Source organism: Thermobia domestica, chromosome 10 (assembly GCF_964235325.1).
Source record: "Thermobia domestica chromosome 10, izTheDome1.hap1.1, whole genome shotgun sequence".
Taxonomy (NCBI): domain Eukaryota; kingdom Metazoa; phylum Arthropoda; class Insecta; order Zygentoma; family Lepismatidae; genus Thermobia; species Thermobia domestica.
Genome location: NC_137463.1, coordinates 245,789,446 through 245,815,266, shown reverse-complemented (window position 1 = coordinate 245,815,266; position 25,821 = coordinate 245,789,446). Strand labels below are relative to the sequence as shown.

Below are 25,821 nucleotides of genomic sequence, written 5' to 3'. Positions count from 1 at the left end.
ACGAGACAAGAAACAGCTAGATTTTTCGAAACGAGACAGCGCCTACCATATTTTACAATTAATTTCTTGTTCCTATTATAACTATTGTGTTGCCAAAATGTCTTGAGCCGTGGCAAAAATGCAAACTAAAGCTCACACCCTCACCCACCCACGCGTTGAGCCAATAAGGGTTCAGCTGTTAGTAACCGAGAGAAAGGGAGTGGAATTCCATTAGCCGGTAGCAGCGCTTACAACGGAAGACTACGGATCAAGTCAATGTGATATATCTTTAGTGGTGAGCATAAAAACATTTTTTTTTTCGGTTTTCGATTTTTCACTTTCAAAAACTTTCCCAAAACCGGTTAGATTCTCTCTCAAAACCAGTTTAAAAAAATCAAGTCGGCTTCAGTTTTTAAACCTGGTTCGGTTTTGTACCGAGAACTTTTTGCATCTTCGTGAGCTTGTTTGGAAGTAAGTACAACAAAAACAAGAAAGGTTACCAGCTTCGTCGAAAATCACACTGGTTTCCAAAAACTATTGGAGAAAACGATTTCGGTCAAAAATTGAACTTTTTTTTTCTTCTGAAAACTGGAATGTCGGCTTTTCTAGAAATCAGTTTCCAGTTTTTATAAGAACTGTTTTTGCACCTCCCTAGGTAAAACCAGCCATGGGAAGCAAAACGTTTTAATTCTAGAGTAATTTTTGCTCAATCTAAAGCAATGTGGAAAACATGGATGAGTTAAATCGAATGTTACGCTATTAGGTGTGCTGGTGTTAACGTTTATCGACTTTTTAACTGCCATTTCGAAAGAATCGATGTAACTATTTGATGGATTGGTACATCTTCACTATAGTTGTTTACCTGCGACGTCGTCTCCAGACGAGGACCCAAAGATATACAATTATTATTATTATTTTCCTCTTTGACTTGTAGAATAGAGCTTTGTAGTCTGTAGGCACCATTTTTAGAATACCTTTCATTCATATATAACGTACACCTATAGATGTATAATGCATATTATAGGCTCTTCCTTTCTACTCCCTTGTTGCAGAGTATAAAAATTTTTAAAAATTGCCTTAATTATTAATTTGCACTGGTATCACCAACACCAATTTGCAATCGGGCGTTACCATACACCGGGACAAACAAACAACTAGTAATGACATAGCGGATGTATGGACCGTTTATTTTCTAATAAAAACATTTAATTTATGGTCAATCAATTTCGAAAGGATACTTTTTCACGGAATTCTGAAACTTGCACGAAGACAACCGATTAGACATGGAAGTGTGGCTGAGCTGTTTATCCATGCTGAGAATATTCAATAATCATTGTCCTTGAGTTGCGTAAAACTTGAACACTTTAACGTTACTGGTGACCACCAATACCCACTCGTACCTTGTACCAGCTAATTCTGTTCCATCCCTAATTTATAACCACAACAAGATCAACAGTCAACATATAAAATGACCTACTAAACCATTTTTTTTTCTTCACTAAATGGACAGGAACTTATTTTAGGAGAGAAAAAAGTGTGAATTCTAAAATTGACTTACCTTTTAAGTACATAATTTGAAAATAAACTAGAAGAGGGGAATAAAATGTCCACCCACTTTATCTTTGTTCGCTGAATGTGAGAAAATTTCTTACTGTTTATTCAGCTACAACAGTATACTGGATGAATTACTAGATTATTGAATTTAGAATGGCTTCCATGAAGTCTTCCCATAGTTCACTGGTACTGCACTAATTTTTAACTTTATTCGAGTTGTATCGGATGAAGGGTAATCATCATCATTTAAATGTATATTCTACGCCTTAAAGCTACATTAAATCTTGTGTATAATTTAGATAATCTCTTTAGTTGCAACTTCCTTATTGTTGTGGTAACTCGGTAAATAAACTTTGCATTATAAAAATCTATCCTCCAAATGATGAAAAATATCACTAGAGAAATTAGAAAAAAATAGGTACACTTATGTCCAAAATTATTGTCGTATGTCTATAAATATGTTGTTGTAGAAATATAATTTGATAAGGTATTCGCGCGGTATTTCTTACAATGTTAGTATGTGTATAATCGACAAAGACATGTGTGTGGCAAATTTCATGTCAAAAGAGCAATAAATAAGAACAATAAAATGAAAATAAAACTTTCTTGTTCATTTAGCAACATTTTGTTTTACTCACTCTAATTTTCGTATTTATAATTCTTTTCTTATGAAATTTACCACAAATATACATTTCCCGATTATACCCCATAGTATCAGTATTAAAAGTACCCTGCAAAATCATTATCAAATTATATTCTTACAAGAAGACAGTTATAGATATGCGACAATCAGGGCCGGCGGAAGGGGAAAATATCACCCGGGCAAATAATCTATATGGCGCCCCCTACAACCCATTGGTATTACTGAGTTTAAATTTGCTATGCTACCTTACAGATAGCTGCTTTTAAAGGATAACTCCTTGAACTCTGTAACTATAACTATAAGAATCAATTATCAAACTGAGTAAGATCTTAACTTTTATCAGTTAAATACACAGAGTAAGTTTTGGTTAACGATATACGAAACAATTATTTACACATGAGCATGCAAAATATTCTACCTCACTGATTAGAAATTTACAGAACGATTCAAGAAACAACGATTTATATAAAATTAAGATTGATGATGCGATACAGTATTTATTTACACATACATAAACAACCTTGTTAACTGCGAAAGAGAACACAACACATATATGAACAAAAGAACATACAAATATATTTTGTAACAGCATTGTACAAAGATTTCGTAATACAAATAATACAACCAGTAATATAATTTTATATCTTTATACAGTTTTAATGCAAATTGTCCTTTGACTTGTTTACAATGCTAAGTAAAGTTAACTTTTCGCCTTTTTCTCTGCAAAGTCTTTAATTAAAGTATCAGTGTCAAGCTCACACAGAACATCACATTCAATAGACATCATAGAAAGGCCTACAAGACGCTCTTGCGTCATCGTTGATCGTAGGTAGTTCTTTATAAGTTTCAACTTGGAGAAACTTCTTTCTGCTGAAGCTACACTTACAGGAATAGTTAATAAGATTCTCAGAGCAATAGTTGCATTTGTAAATAACCCAATAAGGGAGTTCTTGCAAATATATGTAAGTACTTGCAACGGTTTGCTCCCACTTTCAGAACCGAGAAATGAAGGTAAAAGTAAGAGCTCTTGATATAACTGAAATCCGTCAATATCACAGTGATCTTTGTCTGTTAACAGTGATGAAAATTTTCCGATTCATAAAAACATACTTCACTTATTCCTACATCGTTGTTTAGTCGAGATGTGAGGTGGAAAATTTTCTTCTATATTTTTCCGGAAAATTTTCCGTTCTTAACAAATATCAGTGATTAAATAACATAGCTTAGACAATTTTCAAATTTTTCATGAATCGAAAAATTCTCTTCTGTACAGTGATGAAAATTTACCGGAAAATTTTCCGATTCATAAAAACATACTCCACTTATTCCTACATCGTTGTTTAGCCGTGATGTGAGGTGCAAAATTTTCTTCTATATTTTTCCGGAAAGTTGTCCGTTCTTAACAAATATCAGTGATCAAGTAACAATTCGTCAGCATTCATAAAATTGATTGAATTCATATATAGAAATGTTAAAAAGTGAAAGATCGTTTAAAGAATCTGAAAATGTTCATGGCTTAGACAATTTTCAGTACTATGTAGGAAGAAGTGGAACAATTTTTCATGAATCGAAAAATTCGCTACAGTGATGAAAATTTTCCGGGAAATTTTGAAACGGAAAATTTTCCGGGAAATTTTGAAACGGAAAATTTTCCGATTCGTAAAAACATAGTCCACTTATTCCTACATCGTTATTTAGTCGAGATGTGAGGTGGAAAATTTTCTTCTATATTTTTCCGGAAAATTTTCCGTTCTTAACAAATATCAGTGATCAAGTAACAATTCGTCAGTATTCATAAAATTGATTGAATTCATATATAGAAATGTTAAAAAGTGAAAGATCGTTTAAAGAATCTGAAAATGTTCATGGCTTAGACAATTTTTAGTACTATGTAGGAACAAGTGAAACAATTTTTCATGAATCGAGTGAATAAGTGGAGTATGTTTTTATGAACTGGAAAATATTCATGACTTTTAATAAATTGAAATTTTAAATAATAGAATGGGATATTTGTACTCTACGAACTGGATGTGTGTTCTCTGCACACACACCCACAGAGAGAGAGAGAGAGAGAGAGAGAGAGAGAGAGAGAGGGGGGGAGGGAGGGAGAGAGAGGAGTTGAATTGAGTTGATTTTGAGTTTAACGTCCCTTTCAGAAGCGAGACTATATAAAACGGGACCAACTGATTAACGTGGAATCCGAACTATATGAGCTCCCGCTGGGAATCGAAGCCAGGTTTTCCATGCCAAAGGCGCATATGCTAACCTCTTAGCAACGAAGGAACTCGCAGAACAAGAGAGAGAGAGAGAGAAACACTGTGTAAAATTTTATTTCCCAACTTGAAATATTAGAAAATTTTCCAGTTCCCGAAAGCTAATTGGAAAATTATAATCTGTTGCTGACTAACTTTCTTCTACTGAAATTCAATTTTATAGCTCTATGTGCAGTTAAATATAGTGGAAAATGTTCCACCTAACATCACTATACATAATATCCAAAATTGTACGGCCTATGAAAAGTGTTTTCCACTTGTTTCTACATCGTGATGAAAATTTTCCGATCTATGAAAATTTCTTTCACTTGTTTCTACAGAGCAATAAAACTTTCCGATTCACAAAAAAGTTGTTTTACTTTTTGCTTCAAAATGATGAAAACTTTCCGACTCATAAAAAGTTTAATTTTTCCATATAAGGCAGAAAATATTTCGATTCATGAAAAATGGTTTAACGTGTTCCTACATAGTACTGAAAATTGTCTGAGCCATGAAAATTTTCAGATTCTTTAATTGATCTTTCACTTTTCAACATTTCTATACATGAATACAATCAATTTCATGATTGCTGAGGAATTCTTACTTGATTACTGACATTTTTTTAGAACGGAAAATTTTCCGGAAAAATATAGCGGAAAATTTTCCACCTCACATCACTATCTGTTAAAGATAGCTGTAAGTCCTTGCAACACTTTAGTAAATATCTTTGTCCGTTATTGGATGGATGTCATACAAAAACCCAAATATTTCTTGCGACAAAAGAAGAACACGCACACCATGAAGCCTGCACTACATGTACATGACTTCTGATTTATAATTTTCTTTCACGAGACATTTGACAGTACAAACAGGACTAATTTCTTTTTGGTTGCCGATAACTCAATATTGTTTGTGTGTATTGTTAGAGCGGCCGACATAACTTTGTCGCAAGGAGTGCAATTGTCGGCACCGTGGCGGTTGTAAGTGTCAGAGCGTGTTATTGTTGCTCAAAACTCCCAACTCTCAACAATAGCCTTTAGCTTTGTCAGCGGAGATTTTTTCATAGACAAATAAGGTGAAGGGATGAAGGGATTTCCTTTATAGGAGATTCAAGAAGAAACCGGGGTTGTTATAAAGAGTGAGGCCTATGGCATGAGGTAGTAACCAAAGTTGCTACACAATTTATGAAAAAGTTAATTTTTAGTTCACCGTTTACAATAATATAAATTTAGCAAGGACAAGGATTTTGGCGCCCCCCAAACTCCCCTAAAATTTGGCGCCCCGGGCGGTCGCCCGGCTCGCCCGGCCCTTCCGCCGGTACTGGCGACAATCATTTTGGACATGAGTGTACATCACCACGCTCTTCGTCAAATACGTACGTCTAAGTCTGAGTGTTCTATCTGGCCCAACTCACCCTATTGGTGGGGACACTAAGCCACGAGGATAAGAATAGGACGAAGAGTTAATTTCCTCTGTGGTTGAACAAGTTATTTCCGCAAACTGGGATTAAAAGAGAAGGAATAGCTTGAGAATTAAGATTAGGAACACCATGTATACAAGAACTATGTAATTATGGGTTCTATTATGATGTGTATACATGGAAACGTCAAAATTTTTCCGATAGCAGGCACTCTTGATTTCCAATGGCAGTGGTTCTCCACCTAATTGCTATCACGACCCCCATTTTATCACGTTCTCTGGTCAGCGACCACCTTATAATTTCTGATTTGTAATAAGCTTGTTTTTAATATCCCTATTGCGGAGATCTCACGATATCCATCTATTTTATAATAGTAAAATCCATTATTTGTATATAGTGGATACAATAACTTCCCTAAAAGCGAATGGTTTAAAACCAAATTTCTTCAGTTCATTCATATTACAAATATCGAATCCGATCAGTCATATATACTGTTTCAAAATGAAGGAAGTTTGAAAAATTCGTAACTCCCTTAACTTTGGGTCACATGATAATAAATAAATAAATAAATAAATAAAGTGATTTCTAACTTTGGTTAAAAAAAACTTCCGACAGTTGTTAAAAAAGTTATTGAGGATTTCAAATTATTTGATAATGTGCGTCACGAAGATAGAACGGGACATTGCCACGCCAGTCAAACCATACCGTGCTCAGGTATCTCATTAGCTTTCAATTTTAATTGTATTTCAATATGCATTTTTCATTAGTTTCATATCGTACCTCTTTTCTTTTAAATTATATTTTAAATATCTACAATGTGTTGAAAATATTTAGCAGGCCTATTTTTTGTATTGAACAGTATATATAAAAATAAAAATATGCATATCAGAACAAAATTCAAAATAATATTTAAAAACATTTTCCGGTATTAGATTCTAATTATATTTATCTCTTCCACTTTTTTTCGCGAACTCTCACGAAACCCTCTCGCGATTTCCCTAGGGGTCACGACCCAAGGTTGATAAACGCTATCCTTTGGTGTTCAGTGGAACGGATTGTATCCTGATCCTTCAAGGATTAATGAACACAAAAATGATGAACTGCACAAATTGAGAGTTTTACATTTACGTGTTAAATGGATCCATTTACATGCTATACACGTGGATGCACGTGTGACCAAAAAGACCCAATAATAAACGTAATTTTCTTCAAGGTGCCGAAGAAAAACTAGGTCTCTTAGTTCTTTTCCTAGAGCTACCGGTTAATTTCTTAAGAATTTTATTTTCCTAAATTTTAGATCACATGCTAAGCGTGAAGAACAAGGGACTCATACTGGCTGACATCAATACGCCTTGAATCGAAGACCCAGAAATTCTAATTGAATACTGGTCCCTCCCTTCTACATGGATAGTAGTAATAAAAGCAAGAGAGAGGCTTTCTGTGTTGAAGTTCTCGAGATGTAGGCCACACGAATAAAACCTCCCATCACAGCCTGCTTCTTACTCCCGCGTCAGTGTGTGAAACCATGTCATTGTGCATCTTGTAACAAAGAGCTCAGCTTCTCCACCTGGACGAAGTCACGCAAAGGTTGCATTTAATGGAGCCAGAAGGTCAGGCAGAACGAGACTAACCAACTACATACTACTACTGCAACGCACTTCGAGATTAACACAACACTCCAAGTTACACATTTGGATAGGAAATCAACACGCGCAGACAAAGCATCGGAACTAACTTGTCATTGTTCATACTGATCTTTTGCAATACAATTGAGCCAAGATTTTTAAGCATTCAGAGCAGAATATTTCTCTCGTCTGCTGAAGCTTGCTAAAGCATCTGGAGTTACTGCCTCACTTCACGCTTCAATTAAGTATTCTATACGCACGAATAATAAATCATGATCTGATCTGTCACAGGCTATGAAATACCTTTACGGAAATGAAATTAAATTTTTAATATCTAACATTCTACAATGAAAGCTACTTGCTTTCCATCATCAGTTCACATTGTCCGCTTCCCTTCCATTTTCTTAAACCTCCAATTCTTCCTTAATAATTCATCTGGATTTACTCACTGAACATACAACTTACGTTTTATTAACGACTTATCCAATATTACGGATTTAATTATGCTCCTCATGAAGTTTTCTCATTTCTTATCCCCTATTACAAATTTTCATTAGGCTCCCTACCTAGTTTACTCATTTTTATGGAGGGGCCGCGGTGGCTCAGGGTAGAGCGTTCACCTCTGGTGCTTGGGGTCCCGGGTTCGATTCCAGCCCCCGCTAAGTGAACTTTGTGGTGGACAAACACCGTGTGCGTGGGTTTTCTCGGGGTTCACTTTCTTCATTCCACCATTTCATTCATCACTCATCATCACCGTCTCCTTTAGCCTAACCGGCATAACTGTGGGACGTAAAACTCAAAGATTTCATTTCATTTCATTTTTATCCACTATAGGAACTGTATTATGGGGAACATTTTAGAGGGTATGATGGCAGGAAAGAGAAGGAAAGGGCGAAGGAAACTACAATTAAGGGTTTTCACTACAGCTAAATTAAACTACCGCTAATTTCAGTTTTCCTGTAATATCTTCATAACAAATAAAAATATTCGAAAAGCAGAAACGTAGTGAACTGGACAATACGATTTTGCATTTGATCTCTTTACCACAATTCACCTATCTGCTTTTGGTATGCTGCTATTTACAGAACCTGCAAAAAATGCTAAATCTATCTACAGTTGCAAATCGAAAGCGGATAGATGAGTTGTGATAACGGTATCGTATCACATGCAAAATCGTATTGTTTCGTTCACTAAGTTTCTGCTTTTTGAATATTTTTATTTATTTTGAAGATATTACAAAAAAAAACTCTAAAATTAGCGGTAGTCGAATTTCGCTGTAGTGAAGACCCTTAATGGACAATCTCGAAACAGATAAATCGTACGTGAAGACGAAGAGGTTAGCTAAAGACCGTGGAGCATGGAAGCTTTTCAGTTGCAGCACGTGACCTGCCAATAATGGCAGAATACCTATGATGATGTGATTTTCCTTCTATGTCAGTTACTACTTACGATTCGTTTTTCATTTACTTCCTCTTTCTGAATTTGTTTCTATTCAGCAAATGGAGAAACTAAAACCAGTAATATCCACTTCTTGGATACTAAAATACAACAGCTAAGCTAAAATAATGCTGAATAATTACATTCCTAGACTTCGCTGGGGTAAATACAACATACACGTCGCTTACAATTTCTCTCTCTCTCTCTCTCTTACTGTAACTTCCATTGGAAACCCATTTTCGCTGTTAATGTTATTTTTCTTTCTTCAGTTTTGTCAGCACGTGCCAAAGTATTGTGTAGCATATGAGGACAAAGAAATACTGATTACAAAGAATAAAAGTTACAACTTCAGACACACGGAACTGACGACAATTCGTTAATCAGTTGTGCAATACCTCATAAATGAACAAAAGGGACAAACTATTTGAATATAAAGTAAATAAATATGTTTAGTATTTCTAATTAATTCCCGGAAGTTTATACGTATCATGAAAGTGTTTTATCTTTAACTTATGGAAATTATATACAGTTATATCCGCTCAGCCATGAAGCAGGGATCTGTACAAACACGACTATTGCATAGAACTAGGAAAACAATTCCCACAAACATGTGCATAAATCATGAGTGTAACAGTTAAGTGAAATAGTAATCAACTTCCTTTGTGATGATGCTATTGTCCAGTTATTTCATGGTGCTAATGAAGGACATATCCGCCTATTGTTTCATAAGTTCTAGCAGGACATTGTTATCGAGAGACTTTAGATTAATTGTAACGATTTCTTTCTCAATAACAAAGAATTTCTATGTAATTACCTTTTGAAGTTTGTTTCCATTAAGTAATAATTATCAATAATAATACTTCACGAGTGGAATATGAATAGATAGATGGCGTACATTCAACTGGACCATGCATCGATTCCCGGTGTCATTATTTCTTTCAGTCTTAATATACAAGTACTAGAACCCCAACTGTGACGATGCTGGGTTAACATCGAAAATTGTTTCTCTACACGCTGACTCAAATCTGGGACAGCAAGTAACATGGTGAAATGATGGTTCAGTGGCAAAGCGCTCAATTCTCAAGCGAGAGACCCATAGTTGAATCTCCGTCCATGTGTTCCGACACCGTGTACTTGGGTTTCCTCGGGATTCTTCCGTTTCCTCCCACATTATCCTTCCACCACAATTATTTCATAAACATTGACTTCATTAATCACACTCCGCTACCAATCTGTTTCTATACAAAGGGAATAACAATGAGACATTACATTAAGTGTGTGTTTTTTTTTTTAAGGACTTAGGATTTATATTTCTGGGCTCTCGCGGCATCTTATGGCCTTTTAGCCCGTCACGTTTGAGGGATGAGGTCCCTCGGCGAGGGCGAGGACACTATCCGGGGAAAGGGAAGGAAGGAAGGAAGCGGCCTGGGGCCTATAAGTTAGGTACCACCCCGGCATTTGCCTGGTGTGAATGAGGAAAACCCAGGAAAACCTCATTCAAGGTGGCTGGCCTGAAAAGGCTGTTACACTTTTTCGATCGAGTGCCCCCACCAGGAATCGAACCCGGGGACCGCTCGCATCAAAAGAGAGACCATTAGCGACTACGTTACGCGGTTTTTTTTTTTTATAAAGAATTTCTAAAGCGTGCAACTGAAGAAACAATATCAAAGAATACTCGCTAACAATACAGACTGACCTATCTAACTTACTATATTTAACCAAGTTCACTATTTTTTCGTGCCAGCTATTCTGATGGCTTTTTCTACGCTGACTTTGAAAATAGGTTACCGTTTCGCAGAAGGAATGATGGGAAGATAAAATGGACTATAAAACCAATCCAGAGTCCACTCGAAAAAGGTGTTAACATTTTAGACAAAGCTGCAGAATATTGTAACAAAAGTAATAATTGATAGCAAAGTCAATCACCACACTTAGCAATAATATTAATACATAGCCTCATCCTATTAACAGACGAAAATCATATTCACGAAGAAATTAAATGTCGACTAAATGCACGGAATTCGTGTTATTATTCGGTTCAAAATCTCTTGTTGTCGCGATTTCTGTCGAGGAATTTGAAACTTAAAATATACAAAACGATAATCATGCCTGTTGTTTTGTATGGTTGCGAAACATGGTCACTTACTCTGAGGGAAGAACATAGACTGAAAGTATTTGAGAACAAGATCCTGAGACGAATATTCGGACCCAAGAGGAACGGGAATGGGGAATGGCGGAAACTTCATAACGAGGAACTACGTAAGTTATATGGTTTACCCAACATTGTTAGGGTCATCAAGTCTAGGAGGCTTAGGTGGGCGAGTCATGTAGCTAGAATGGAAGAAAGTAGAAACGCTTTCAAAGTCTTGACTGGAAGACCAATCGGAAAACGACCATTAGGAAGACCTAGGCGCAGATGGGAGGACAATATTAAGATGGATCTCGCAGAGATAGGAATACAAAGTAGAAACTGGTTGCAGTTAGCTAAGGATAGAAGTCAGTGGAGAGCTTTCGTGAACGCGGCATTGAACCTCCGGGTTCCATAGAGAGTTCATAGCCTCATCCACACATTTTTAACAAATATGATCCTAAAGTGAGCAAATGAAGGAACAACAGCAGAGAAAATGTTACCGAACTATTAATTCCTCTATTACACATAATGTAAAGAATTAAATCTCAATGTTATTTATCATTATTATTATTATTATTTTAAGTAGGAGAACGCAAGTTATTATTTATGTTTCTCTTTACGAGACACTTGTTCTGGTTACGTTACGTTTCATCATCAACGTTCTTGTCATACATTAATACTAGAATATTCTTTGACAAAGCAAATGAATATATCTACAATTTCAGGAAAACTAGAGTGAAACTTCCCTTACCAGACACCTCTCAACATGGACACCTCCATATTATTATTATTATTATTATTTTGATCCTGGCAAACATATAGGGAAAGATATTCCCTTTTACGGACAAAAAGTCTTCTTTACTCCAAACGTTTTAGTAACCTCTTCATACGGACAGGAATTTTTCAAATTAATATGTCTTTAGCACAGAACATATTTTCTTCAATTTGAAAATAGTTCAATTGATCCACGAATTAAAAGCAAATTTCAATAAGAAACTAATGCAGTTTTTTTTCCTCAAGAAATTCATAAACTATCATGATTGATTAGCGCCACCTACATTTTAAGTAATAAATAATAATGCTGCACGTTCTTATTGAGTTTACTTTTACTTCTAGTATATTTTTCAGTGTACGCTCCCATTATTCCTCCAACAATCTGAAGACTGAATACAATATTTCCATTAACCTATATTTAAATTTTTAACTAGGGGAGAAGCTGATGAATTTTTCCTTTTTTTAGATATCGCGGACACAATGACCATCAAATACAAATATTACACTTTGTTCTGAAACAAAAAATGGTGATTTAAAGAGCATTTTTGATGGATGTTTTGCCAATATTCAGCTATAGAGTAATTTTTTTTTTTACTTTTTTTGTGATTTTTCCTAAGTTTCAGTGATTTCTTCGTCATTTTTGATATGTCTCGGTAATTATTATTTTTTTAAAAAAATTAACTTTTGACAGTACACTCGAGACTTTCCACCGAGGTAAACACATTTTTTCATAAGATGACAATTTACAAACAAAAGAAAGAAGATCTGAACTACAGTTATTAGCCTTTGTTTCTACGTTGCTAAGACAACAGTGGTGCACTGCAAAGCCGTATGTAAGTAAATGGGAAAACTTGGAATTTTCACTTTCTTCGAAAATTAATTTGTGTGTTTAATATTTTAAAAATTATTTGTGCGCGTTTATATTTGATACTTTTTCGACGTTTGTATTGTGACGGAAAGAGGCAGCAGCGTGTCTAGGAAGTCCAGCCTCCTCCGAACGTGTACCTGATTTCACTTTCCGATTTTGATATATAATTTGTTAATTCTAAACAATAATTACGCGATCTACGTGGAGACATTATTTCTTTATATTTGCAGTAACGCGCAGATCATGAAAGCACATCATGCTTCACGGTAGGCCGAAATGTGGGAAATAACTGCATTTTACGCTGAAATGTGTGTTTAAATTATTAAATTGTTCACATTTGTATTTTATATGGTCATTTTCCTTTAAAATCAAACGTACATATTTCAACTGAAGAAGCTACTTTATTTTTTCTGGTATCGTGGACATGTCCATTCTTTTATGTTTGATGTATTCTTTTAAAGTTACAGTTACACATTTGTCATTTTTCACCGTTTCTAAGTAATTCTCCACGATTTTTCGCTCATTTTCCCCTGTTTTTAAGGGCATTTTACAGGTCAAGAACTCCCCCCCCTCCTATTTATGACTATTGTGTTTACTCTACACTGCATACAACTACTGATTAAGATGTTAGTAACAGAAATTTGTGTAACCTCTCTTTGATAAGCTGTGAGTAATCTAAATTTGTATAACCTCTCTTTGATAAGCTGTGAGTAATCTAAATTTGTGTAACCTCTCTTTGATAAGCTGTGAGTAATCTAAATTTGTGTAACCTCTCTTTGATAAGCTGTGAGTAATCTAAATTTGTGTAACCTCTCTTTGATAAGCTGTAAGTGATCCAAATTTGTGTAACCTCTCTGATTGTGAGCAATCTAAATTTGTGTAACCTCTCTTTAACAGACACCTCTCATTTGCGGACAAATTGTCATGCCCCATCGGTGTATGTTATGTTGTTGAGAGATTTCATTCTTCTAATTTGTTGCCACGTTTTGTTCAGAAATTCATGAAAAAAAAAAAAAATCAAAGAATTAAAGAGGTTAAGAATGACATCCTAAGAGTCACACGGCAAAACTAAGTATTGTGTAAGATGAGTTGCGTATATTTCAGGCATAATTCGTTACATTAAATCCCGCAGCCAATCAAAAAAGAAATCATGTGATTTATAATGGATATTTCATTTGGAATCGTGAAAATGCTGCCGGACGCAAGCTGTTAAAACTCCGACTCAAAAAATGTATATACAACAAATAAATAAGTAGAAGGAATGGCAAAATTACAAATAACACCAGAAGAGCGACAGTAGGATCGCTTATTGATTCTGGGAACACCATGTTAACTAGCATACTATCAAAAGCAACGATAGGGTAATTTTGACCCACATAGTCTAACTTGTGTAAAATAAATAAATAAATAAATAAATAAATAAATAAATAAAGCATTACATACCATGGAAAGATAGATATATATACGTAGGACTTCAGAAGTGTTCATAATAGTTAACATACGGAAATCAATAATATTCCTGAGTCATTTTGACTCGATCTTGAGGTTCAGACAGCTAAAGAAAACGAAATGAAATCTTTAAGTTTTACGTCCCACAGTTATGCCGGTTAGGCTAAAGGAGACGGTGATGATGAGAAGTGAATGAAATGGTGGAATGAAGTAAATGGGAGGAAACGGGAGAACCCGAGAAAACCCACGAGCACGGTGTTTGTCCACCACAAAGTCCACACGGCGCGAGCTGGGATCGAACTAGGGACCCCACCGGAGGTTAACGCTCTACCACTGAGCCACCGCGCCCCCCAGACAGTTAAAGAATGTGAACAAGACCGAAATGCTAGGCGCATAAGAAAAAAAAGGGATGAAGAAACAAACTAAAGGCAAACGAAAAGGATGGCCAAGAAAATGAACAAGATAAAAACCAGTTGAGAATGCTCCAAGAGCATTGCAGAACGAACTTTAAAAAATGGTGCGGATAAAAAGATTTACTTTTACAGGTAGAACAATTACAGTTATCCTTCCCTCTCCTTCTCTTTCTCGCAAAAATTCGCAAAATATCATCTCCCTATGACTTCCGGTTTCCAAGATATGGCTCCTTATATCTCCCGAAATTCTTACGTTTTGGACCAATATCTGGGGAACTGTGGCCAGTTTGTCAGTGGCCACTGGTTACTATTTAATATCAAAATGTTCACCATCCTCTTAGGTATTAACACCAATATCAACTCTCTATAACTTACGGTTCCCCAGATATGGTTCCTTAAATCGGTCATTTTTTGGTCAATATCTCGGGAACGGACGCGAAAAATTCCATCACTTTCTCAGATAGTTTTTGGTGCTCTATCGAGTGGAGGGCTCAAAATTGAAAAAAATCGCAAATAATAACAGACAGACAGCCACACACACAAAGACAAATAATTCAGTAATGAACTTTTTAAGTTCGTTGAAAATGATGGAAGATGTGGCGAGGAGTTACCAAATAAAAAAATATGACTGGAAGAAAAGAAGAGCTTAAGTCAGTCACCCCTGTAACTAAAGATTTTTAATCGTATGTTTCGTAAAGCTTTCTGAAGTTTCACTAACGCTGAAGGAACATTATTAAACATAAGATAGAGCACAATATATTTCACGAAAGGTTATATAATTTTAACCTGATTGGAATGTCTGCACCAATAAGAAGGAGAAGGGGTCAGCATGAATTTGCTGGCTATAAAGCTGTTAGAAATTACTGACATTTATAGGTTTTTCTATACGTTGGAGTAGAATGAGATACTGATCACGCTTTCGCACGTCCCTAACCAGAATACTAAGACAGGGAAGCCACGATAACTTGTGGAGTACATCACATTCTTAACTGCTTATTTCTCGAACATATATTCTAAAAACTCGGTTTCTCTGACCAAATCCTACCTATGGCCTGCTCTTTTGATTGGTGAATTCGCACCCCACCCCCCAGGTCCAAGCCTTAATTCACGTGAATCTCAAGAGATAGAGCTGGGCCGGTCTTATACCACTTAAGTGACTTCTTTCTAAATCATATGGGATCAGTGATCCAAACTATTTACACACACACACATACACACAAATCGGAGTTAATTTGGCAAATCATTGGAGTATTTTAAACTAGCACCTCATAACCAAACTGGTAATTAAATGTTTCTGATAGGCATGTGTTCAAACAGGACAATCATCATAATAATATAAAGAACTATCACCTTGTCAGTCACAGCTACCATTATAACGAGAACAGTAACCCATCTACGTGATGCTCGAGTAAGGCATTGTTCATGTATGTACAGCAGAAATTTTCAAAGTCAACAGCTTATAGAAAATTGCTGGCTCATAGTGTCATCAGCATCACTGCAGGGACTCCCATTCCACTCATCTGCTCTCGTGCTCACGACCGTGACGACTTACCTTTCATTCCAACACCTCTTCTACACAATTGTTCAAGTATGCATTCATTCATTCATTATTATGGAAAAGAAACCCACTGTCACAATGATGGGGCACAATTTCAGTTCTACATGCGTTGAAAGCACCAAGAGTTTGTGGACAGTAAATTTCGTTTGTTTTATCCATCGACATTCACTTCTGCTGAATTTGAACGAGACTTCTCTTTTCTTTTCCTTTCTTTTCCCTCTTCTCTCTCCTTATCAAGTACAGAAACACACTCACCCAACCGTGAGGCTATTATTTCCACATACGCAATTAAACGGTCCTAATATTTACTCATGTTTCACACATACACAGAGAACTGTTATATCACCATATATACAAGTTTTTAACTATAACTTCATTTACGATACATGTTATATGTTTGCACTAATCATGCTATTTTAAGACATTCACTCAGAACAATGTGAACGTAACATTAGATACATGTATTTGTTGCTCAAAATGTTAACACGTTATTCAGATGTGTTAATTAAATTATTATTTTAATGAATCGATCTTGAATTCGAGGGTACCCTAAATATCAAACCACCTTATGTCTCGAACTATTAGTTTCTGGTCTTTCATCTTGTGTATGTAAAGCATTTCAAAATACTACCAAAATAAAATTCAAATTTACGATTTAGAAGTTTTTATATTACTTATTCCATATCAGAATCGAAGAAATGATACCACAGTGCTGTGGTTTTGGGGCTCCTAGATTCGCTTGATTTTTCATTTCTTTTCTGTACCGTTTTCGAAAGATTACACTTTATTTGAAGAGGTGATTTAAAAAAAAAAAAAAAAAAAAAAAAAAAAAAAAAAAAAAAACTTGGTATATGTTTGGCATCCTATGTGTAAACATTGCGTCCATCAGTTTACAATGCTACCAAAATTCAATAATCGGCTAAAAAAATAGAAGCATGCACCTTATTTTCAAATTTTAGATTACAAAGTCTATAAAGATGACGCGAGAAGTATGCATGATTTACTAGTTTGAAGTCATAACATTTCTCTTTACTTGATTTTTGGATCAAAAGATCCAATATAGATCAATCAAAAATTTTCTTGTAGGTCTTAATCTCAAGAACCACATATAGTGTAGCCACACCCAAAGTATCACTTAACTCAGTATGGTGTGCTTATTCCGTACAAAATACGAAAACTCGATTTGGAGGCCGTTCAAAAATGTTGTGGCCCCTGATCCAAAAACTAATTATTGGCCAAGTTCACAATCTTTTGATCCATCCCCCCCTTCCTAAAATTCTTGTTTCCATTCTCTAACAGAAAATTAATCAGTACATACAATATTCTCCATAAAATTTTATTCACTCTTGTCACAGGAGTGGTGTAACACTAGCGTTTGCTGGTTCGAACTGAAAAGAGTGGACATCATGTAATCTCAGACATGTATTTAATTATACTAACAATTACAAATATCTCCTTCCGGAAAGTATCTACCAGGGCCTGTTGATCTTTAACTAATCACGCAATAGATACAGAACAAAAATATTACTACCCAAATAATGTACTTGTTTGTTGTTCCTAAGACGATTTGTTTTCTCGATCTACAAAACAATTAGGATATTTTATTCAGACAACTTCCTGTTGTTAAAGAGTTTGGTTGAACTGAGTCATCGGCATCCCTAGAACAAACCTGTTCTGTACCACATAATCTGACTGGACGACTGCTGCGACAGGATCAACGTTCCAGTCCATACAATACTCCATAGTCAACATCGGGAATACGTTGTCAAGCTATAAATTATTGCATTGCATACATATTCATATGTAATGGAGAATACTTAAACTGAATACACTAAAAACGTCAAACGTGGTTAAGATACTATCGGCTTCTTGTCAGCCTGACCACTTCAATTAAAAATTAATAAGATATATTTAAATGACTACCTTTTAAGCCAAAATTCGATTTCAATATCCATCAGTTGCTATTTCGCTATTTCTTTAATCAGGTGTAACCCGCTCAGAAAATAAGATGCTTGTTTGACTTAAGAAAAACAATATCTTTGCATCTTACAAAACCATATTTGGGATGTTTGTCCACTGAATTCACACTGAAATGAAAATTTAATTTTCCTAATTAAGTTACGTAAGTTGTTTCTCGCTTCCCTCTCCCTGGTGGCTGTCAGTTAAGAAACTCAGTCAGCCAACACTGTCATATTAGACCGAACGAGAGTATGTGAGAAACGCTCTAAGTAACACACCGCTCCTTATGTAAATTTCTTACAATAAACCATTATCATTCATGCATTTCCGGGTAACTGAAAAAAAAAAAATCCACCTACTTAATTAAACCTTACTCGCTATTTCTTACCTCGAGGCAGTACCACGGTCAGTGATTTTTTGAGGGGTGTTACAGAAGAAAAAAAACACGGTTTCATGAACTGTTTTTGCTTATACCTTGTAAAAATACTTCTTTCTTTTCCTTTCTTTTAATCACATTCTCCTTTCAGATTACTCTTTGAAATGTTCAAGACAAATTTTACTTACTGCATTAAAAACAAATTTCTCCCTCTTCAATATCTAAAATTCAACGCAACAAACAACGTACTTTTTAACGTCATAAAACTTGGATTTCCTCGATTTATTCGAATACTACACATGAGAATTCAACCACAAGCCTCCGACATTGTTCAGTTTGGTGTCACCTATCAACTGATGTACACTCATGTCCAAAATTATTGTCGCATGTCTATAAATGTGTTGTTCTAGGAATATAATTTGATAACGAATTCGCCCGGTATTTCTCATAATGTTAGTATGGGTATAATTGGCAAATACATGTACGTGGCAAATTTCATGTCAAAAGAGTTGATTTTGAGTTTAACGTCCCGTTCAGCAGCGAGGCTATATGACACGTGGACCTACTGATTAACGTGGAATCCGAACCACGTGAGCTCCTGCCGGGAATCGAACCCGGGTCTCCCAAGCCATAATTCATGCCAAAAGAGCAGTAAATAAGAACAATAAAACGAAAATGAAACTTTCTTGTTCATTTAGCAACATTTTGTTTTACTCATTGTAATTTTCGTATTTATAATTCTTTTCCTATGAAATTTACCACAAATATACATTTCCCGATTATACACATAGTATCAGTATTAAAAGTACCCTGCAAAATCATTATCAAATTATATTCTTACAAGAAGACAGTCGTAGATACGCGACAATCATTTTCGACATGACTGTACGTATCAACTTTGGACATTATTTTAGTTGGATAAAAATTAAAGTTTACGAGTTAACAGTAATGTTGGGTTTTTATCTTATTTACCATACTATGTACTAGTGTCATAATTAAGAGTTTAATGAGAGTATATTTTCAGCATCAGCTTCACCTCAGCACGTGACATAGTCCTCGCACATCAATTTTTACATTTATACACTAATTCATTTTTTTTCGATTTTCTCGGAAACTATGCACGAGCTTTTCAACTACGTCATATCATTTAGTTTAGTTTATGAGACGTATCAATTAGTATATGTCTCATGTTTGGACATTTTCGTTACACGATTATCTATATAAATAAAAATGAAAGTGATTATGTTTGTGACTTCATAACCCTAATGAACCAGGCGATCGATCTCGATCAAATTTTCAACATAGTTGGGGTTCGGGCCTGGGATGGTTTTCGCTTCGACTGATTAACTTTGACGATCCAACTTAGGGGAGGAGGAGAGACAGATATATAAAAATGATCGAGAAGGACCGATATTAGTGCCGAATACATAGTTTTCGGAATCGCTGAGATGAACAGTGATACTTTTAATGCCGTTTAATCCAAATCCAGCCCGGCAACTTGGGGGAGGAGAAGACGGAGATACATAAAAATGATCGAAAATGACCGATATCAGAGAGTGCTTCAGTAATAAAGTGATTGACTAACGGAATATATTACTACTTTTTTAAATTTTAACCCAGCGAAGCGGGTAATTGACACTAGTAGCCCTGTATTATAGAATTTAGAGGTTAGTGGTGTAAACTTTTTAAAAAATAAATATTTGAGTTTTACGTCCCACGATTATGCAGGTTAGGAAAAAAATGAAAATGAAATTTTGAGTTTTACGTCCCACGGTTATGCCGGTTAGGCTAAAGGAGACGGTGATGATGAGTAATGAATGAAATGGTGGAATGAAGTAAGTGGGAGGAAACGGGAGAGCCCCGAGAAAACCCACGCACACGGTTTGTCCATCACAAAGTTCACTTGGCGGGGACTGGAATCGAACCCGGGACCCCAAGCACCAGACGTGAACGCTCTACCACTGAGCCACCGCGGCCCCTGGTGTAAACTGAAATACGCATCATTAGGCACTTTAGCTTCACTGGTATTGATGCACCATGCAAAAGCCAACTAAAAACCTTCTATCAAGGCATCATGTAACTCTTTCCTTTGTGTGCTCTAACGTGAGGATGTGGTACACTCGTGGACATACGTGTGTGTGAGAATTTTCTCGGGGTTATCCCACTTTCATCATTTCATCCTTTATCATCTATATCATCATCATAGTCTCCTTTAGCTTCGGTTCATTATCGTGGGACGTTGGACTTAAAAAAAAAAAAAAAGTAACATAAAAGTTTGGTATTAAAGTCAATATACTATTTTCCCTTTATATATAATGAATCTATAATACTATTTTCCTTTATCTATAATGAATCTATAATATCTTGTTTTCTAATAATAAGAAAGACCACAGGCGCTTGCTAATAGTCGCTTCGAAATCAGTATTTTTACGAAACAGATTGTACACTTGGAAAATAACTAGAAGCTATTATGTAAGTCAAGCTCACACAAGCATGTTTCTTCATGTAAGAATAAGAATGTCCACGTTTTCCTTTGCTTTCAATGAAAAGCGATTTGCGTACACTTCTGTCAATCAGACGGCACTATTATCCATCCATGGTAAATTAGTTTTCTTTTTAAGGAAAAGTATCACGAATTTCCAAACAGGGAATCACGTTTCTGGGACAGCAGAAAGTGAATAGTCTTAAGTAGAGAAACAATACAATTAAAACACTCTAAGATCCAAGACACGGAAACTAAGAAAGTGCAGCCACTTTTACACACAAAAAAACACAATGTTTGCAATCTGTCATTTTTCTCTTTAAAAAAATGCATAACAAATTAACACCAATCTATATCTCACCTATTTCATAATATTTGAAGTCACGGAAGTAATACAACTTACTTCAAATGAAATTAATAGCTTTTATTAATTGGATTCAAAACAAATACATTGTTAGCCTATATACTATCAGCTGCCTGAAAGTTCTGTCTCTTAAAACTATAGAAAGTTAGATCTATTTATGAATGAAACCATAATAATAGTTTTTGCATATATGGTATCCCTAATTGCAATTCTCATCCAGCTTCCTACAGAACTTTTTGAACCACAGGGGACCCTAATGGACCATCCTACCTTTAATGGTTTAATGGCCTCACCTAGTTAGGGTAAGTGGGGTAGAGCCTGCCTTCGGGCAGAAGACACAAGATAATACATAAATATCCAACACAGGTCGAAAAGAATGCACACATCAACCTACATTTTTCACGTAGTGAAAGAATGTATTGCTTGGAAACAAAATTACCCATCAGATTGTATTGGCCAGATAAGCAAATAAGTTTGTCCGCGGATCGAGGTTGAAAAAGTACTGACTTAAATCATCTTGCCGAAGCAATTTACAAACATTTAAAAATTGTAGTTGAGCAGAAAACTGCTAAAACTGGTGAAAAAACAACGAAAATTGAACGCATTATACGTCTTATACAGTGTTTCCTCCAGACATTTTTTAGGGGGGCACTGATCTCCCGGAGGAGACCATAATAATACGTCTATAATAATAAACACAATAGTACCAGCAGTGCCCCCCGGAATACGAAGTGTCCCCCCGAAACATAGTTTCTGAAAGAAATAGCCTCGGTGCATAAAATGGAAGTTAAAATCCAACCAACTAACAAGTATTCAGACCATTCATCACTTTGACGAAAACGGCAATTAAGTAAAAGTTGATAAAATACATATAATGTTCATTGGTGTGAATGCAATACAGTATTTGACGAAGCGCAGCAGTTATCTTAATCTTAAAGATTGTTCGGGAATTAGAATTTCTGAATATGGATAACACACTATGTTCGTGGGATAAAATACCAAACTGCTCTCTTGTAACAAGCGACGGTATTTAATCCCGAGTACTTCTGTATAAGATTTATGCAATAAAATTTCGCTTGAATATTGTCTCAAAGCATTTTAAATGCAATTTCTGAACAAAAGTGTATTAGAAATGCTGTGAATTAATGATACAGGATTTATTTCTCGGTGTCAATTCACCGAATTCAAATCCTTCACCCTTGCTCGGGTGCAACCTAGTATCAATCTGTTTTCTGAAAATACTGCAATTTCCGACTAATTTGGAACTTTACCAACACTGATCATCATCATTTTGGCGATAATGTTCACTTTCCATCCGCCAGAACTCAAATTTTAAAGGAGTAGAGAAGAGCGTTGATTGTCCCGACTAATTAGGGAAGGACACAACCCGTACAATTGAAAAAAGGTCAAAAATGGTTATTGTGGGCTATACTGCAGTAAAGTAGTGAAATTATTACAGTAGTAAAGCACTGTATTGTAATACATACGTAATTTTACAAATTATACGAAATATACAGCTGAATAAAAAGGAACAGTTGTACACTATGTAGGCAGAAGTCTAGCAAGCACGCTAGCTAGCATGCACACTGGCACCACTATACTCTCTCCGAAGTAAGATCACATTGAGAAATTATTATACAGTGTTCTCGGTGATTTTGCGATTTTTCGCAGCGAAAATATATTTTTTTTTTCTTGAATCGATCCGGATAATCGGCGCTTTACTGTATTATCGAACTCCAGTAGCATATTCTGAGATATGTTCAAAATAGTACAATAATAATAATTCAGAATACAGTTCTTAATAAGAAGGAACTTATAAAACTGAGAATACTTGAGAAGTTTCTACCGAGTATCCAATATCTGAGCTAGTCAACTGCCAAAAAATAGTTCGAGAATTATTATAATTAGGGTCACAGTAATTTGTATACAGATGGTTCAATTGTTTATAAACATCCTGAACATTTCAGCCAAGATTGACTTTCTGAAATCCAGTCTGAAGAAGTAAAAAAATATGACAGTCACAACTTACCTCGCATGTTCATTGGTCTCTCTCCCTTTTTTTAATACAGCTACAAAAATGGACACTTCTTTTCAGAATGTACTTACCTAAAATTAGAAGAAAAATTTGTTAGTGTAACATATCTACAAAAAATGTTGTTTTATAAATATATTTCCTTATCGTCACTTCTATTCTAATGACTACAGAATGACGGATCAATATATTTACTAAACGCACAAGACACTTTAAAATGAGGACAGGAAATTCAGGGAAACAATACAAGAATACTTGACTAGTAGTCGAATATGAAATTTGATTTACATATAATCAAAAATTAAATGAAATTAAGTCTTTCAGTTTAACGTCCCACAATTATGCCTGTTAGGCTAAGGGAGATGGATGATTAAGGGAAGTCGATAATGATGGAAGAAATGGTGAAATGAGAATGTAGAAGGAAACGGGAGTATTTCGAGAGAATTCCGGGCATGATAATGTCCACCACAAACTTACTTGGCCGGAAATCAAATTAAAGATCCCATGCACCAGAGGTAAGCGCTCTACCACGACCTACCATAAGCGGTACTTTCAAGGCCCCAACTTTGACGTCATTTTTCTTGTGACTCCATGGACGGATAGTTTTAAAACTACTACATTGCATTCAGCATCCTCAAATTAGTGTAAAAGTGTGATTACAAATGTATCTACGCGTGGTTTCATTTTACTAGTGGTATTAGAAAACTAGTAATGAGTTTTCCGATTATAGAAAAAATGGAAAAATCTTAATTATAAAAATTACAAGTATACTTTGTATTTACTTGCCATTTAACATATATTTTTCCACGAATTTTCCTTTAATTCTGGTTTCAAATAGCAATTTCTACCATGTTTTGCGAAAATATGACTAAGATCAAACTTGAAATTTGATGCGCACATATCAGGTAACCAAACATGTGCACACATAAATATTCCATATATATGCTAAATAAATAAAACTCTATCTTCATAACAAGTTGGGTAGAAATTAGGTGACTGCTCTTGATCGCCAAGGACTTATGTTGTCCTATCTATCTTGATTAGCTATCTATCGGGGAAAATGGATTGTTTAAAAAGAAAGATTTTCCGCGACTTTTTTGCCTGAGAAATTACGGAATTTCTTGAAGATTTTGATTTTAATGAAATAACAGTACAATATACCTTTCTTCTACCATTACATAACAGAATATAATTTAATTAATCTATTCTAAATTTAAAAAAACCTGATAAGTTCAATTGATTGATTGATTGGTTCAAGTTCAGTGGGGACCCCGTTAAGGACAAATCAGTTACTGAAAAGGAAGAAACACGGCAAATCAGTGGGCAAAGTGAGTTTCTAGTTCCAACAGGTTGTTTGTAAAGCTTTAAAGAGCAACTTTTCAGCGACAAAAGTGGTTTCGTAAATAACTGAATAGTGTTAGTAATAACTATTCTGAAAATATAAGATAAACTTTTTTCTTGCCTGCCAGTTTGAATTTAGGCAATCCGCAAACACCTATGGCAAGATGGATAAATTACAGCCACTGAATTAAAAGTATAGGCAACCAAACTGACACCATGGATATGATGGATTGCATAACTTCCCGGGAACCCAAGAAATGCCACTTTGAAAACTAATCAAGATAAGATAGCCAACCCCTTACTGAACATTGGATTCACAAGTAGTGAGTGTTGTAAATGCACTAATAGTTGTAGAATCTTCTACAAGAAAAGAAAGATGGTTCTTGAATGAGGAAGTTACAAAATACAAAAAGGCAAAAACTTTGTTTTTTTCCTCAAAATCTATTTTTGTGGTGGAAAAACCTCCATCTTCCCCCAAATTTTTTGCATCTCTACTTGATATTATTATTTAGAAAAAACAAACAAATGAAAGGTAAAATAAACCTGTTCTCTCTACAGTTTTCTAAACCCAGTGACGGAATTACTCCTCCCAAATTACACACAAGATAACGTTTCCGTGGTCAGTTGTCTAAAGGTTGAACTGTGAGATGTCAGTTAACAGGAGATAAATTATCGCTATAAGCAAATACCTAGTAATTTCTTTCCCGAACTTAAAAGTTTGAAACCTAGTAGCCAAACCTTGATAGTAGTAGCCAAACAAAACTGATAGGCTTGAAGCCAAACCAAACTATTTGGAAATAGTCGAACCAGGAGGTATCAATGCGTAAGAATCATTAATCTGTAACCTGAAAATGGAAGACTTCAGTGTAACTGTTTTTTCTTAGTGGACAGCAACACCTTGGCAGAAAACAACCTATTTTTAACATAAATTTATCTGTTTGCTGATAACAACAAAACAAAGGTCAGTTTAAATCAAATGTTAAATTCAATATGTATACCTGCCTCCCCCCTCTTCTTGACATTAAGTTGAGGAAATTTGTAATGTTCTAACTAGGTTTAAATCTACCTTTGTAGGATGTAGATTTGGTTCTGTTCAAATTTTATTCCGTGAGAGAGTGCAATTGTTTAGAGAACAGATAGGAGATAGTGAAGTTCCAGATTTTC

General features: G+C 35.3%; 1 protein-coding gene across 6 annotated transcripts in view; it reads right to left on the bottom strand.

The window, feature by feature from the left end:
* Positions 1-25,821, bottom strand: part of twin (CCR4-NOT transcription complex subunit 6-like twin) — a 475,631-nt gene that overhangs the window by 203,113 nt on the left and 246,697 nt on the right. The window lies entirely within an intron of this gene.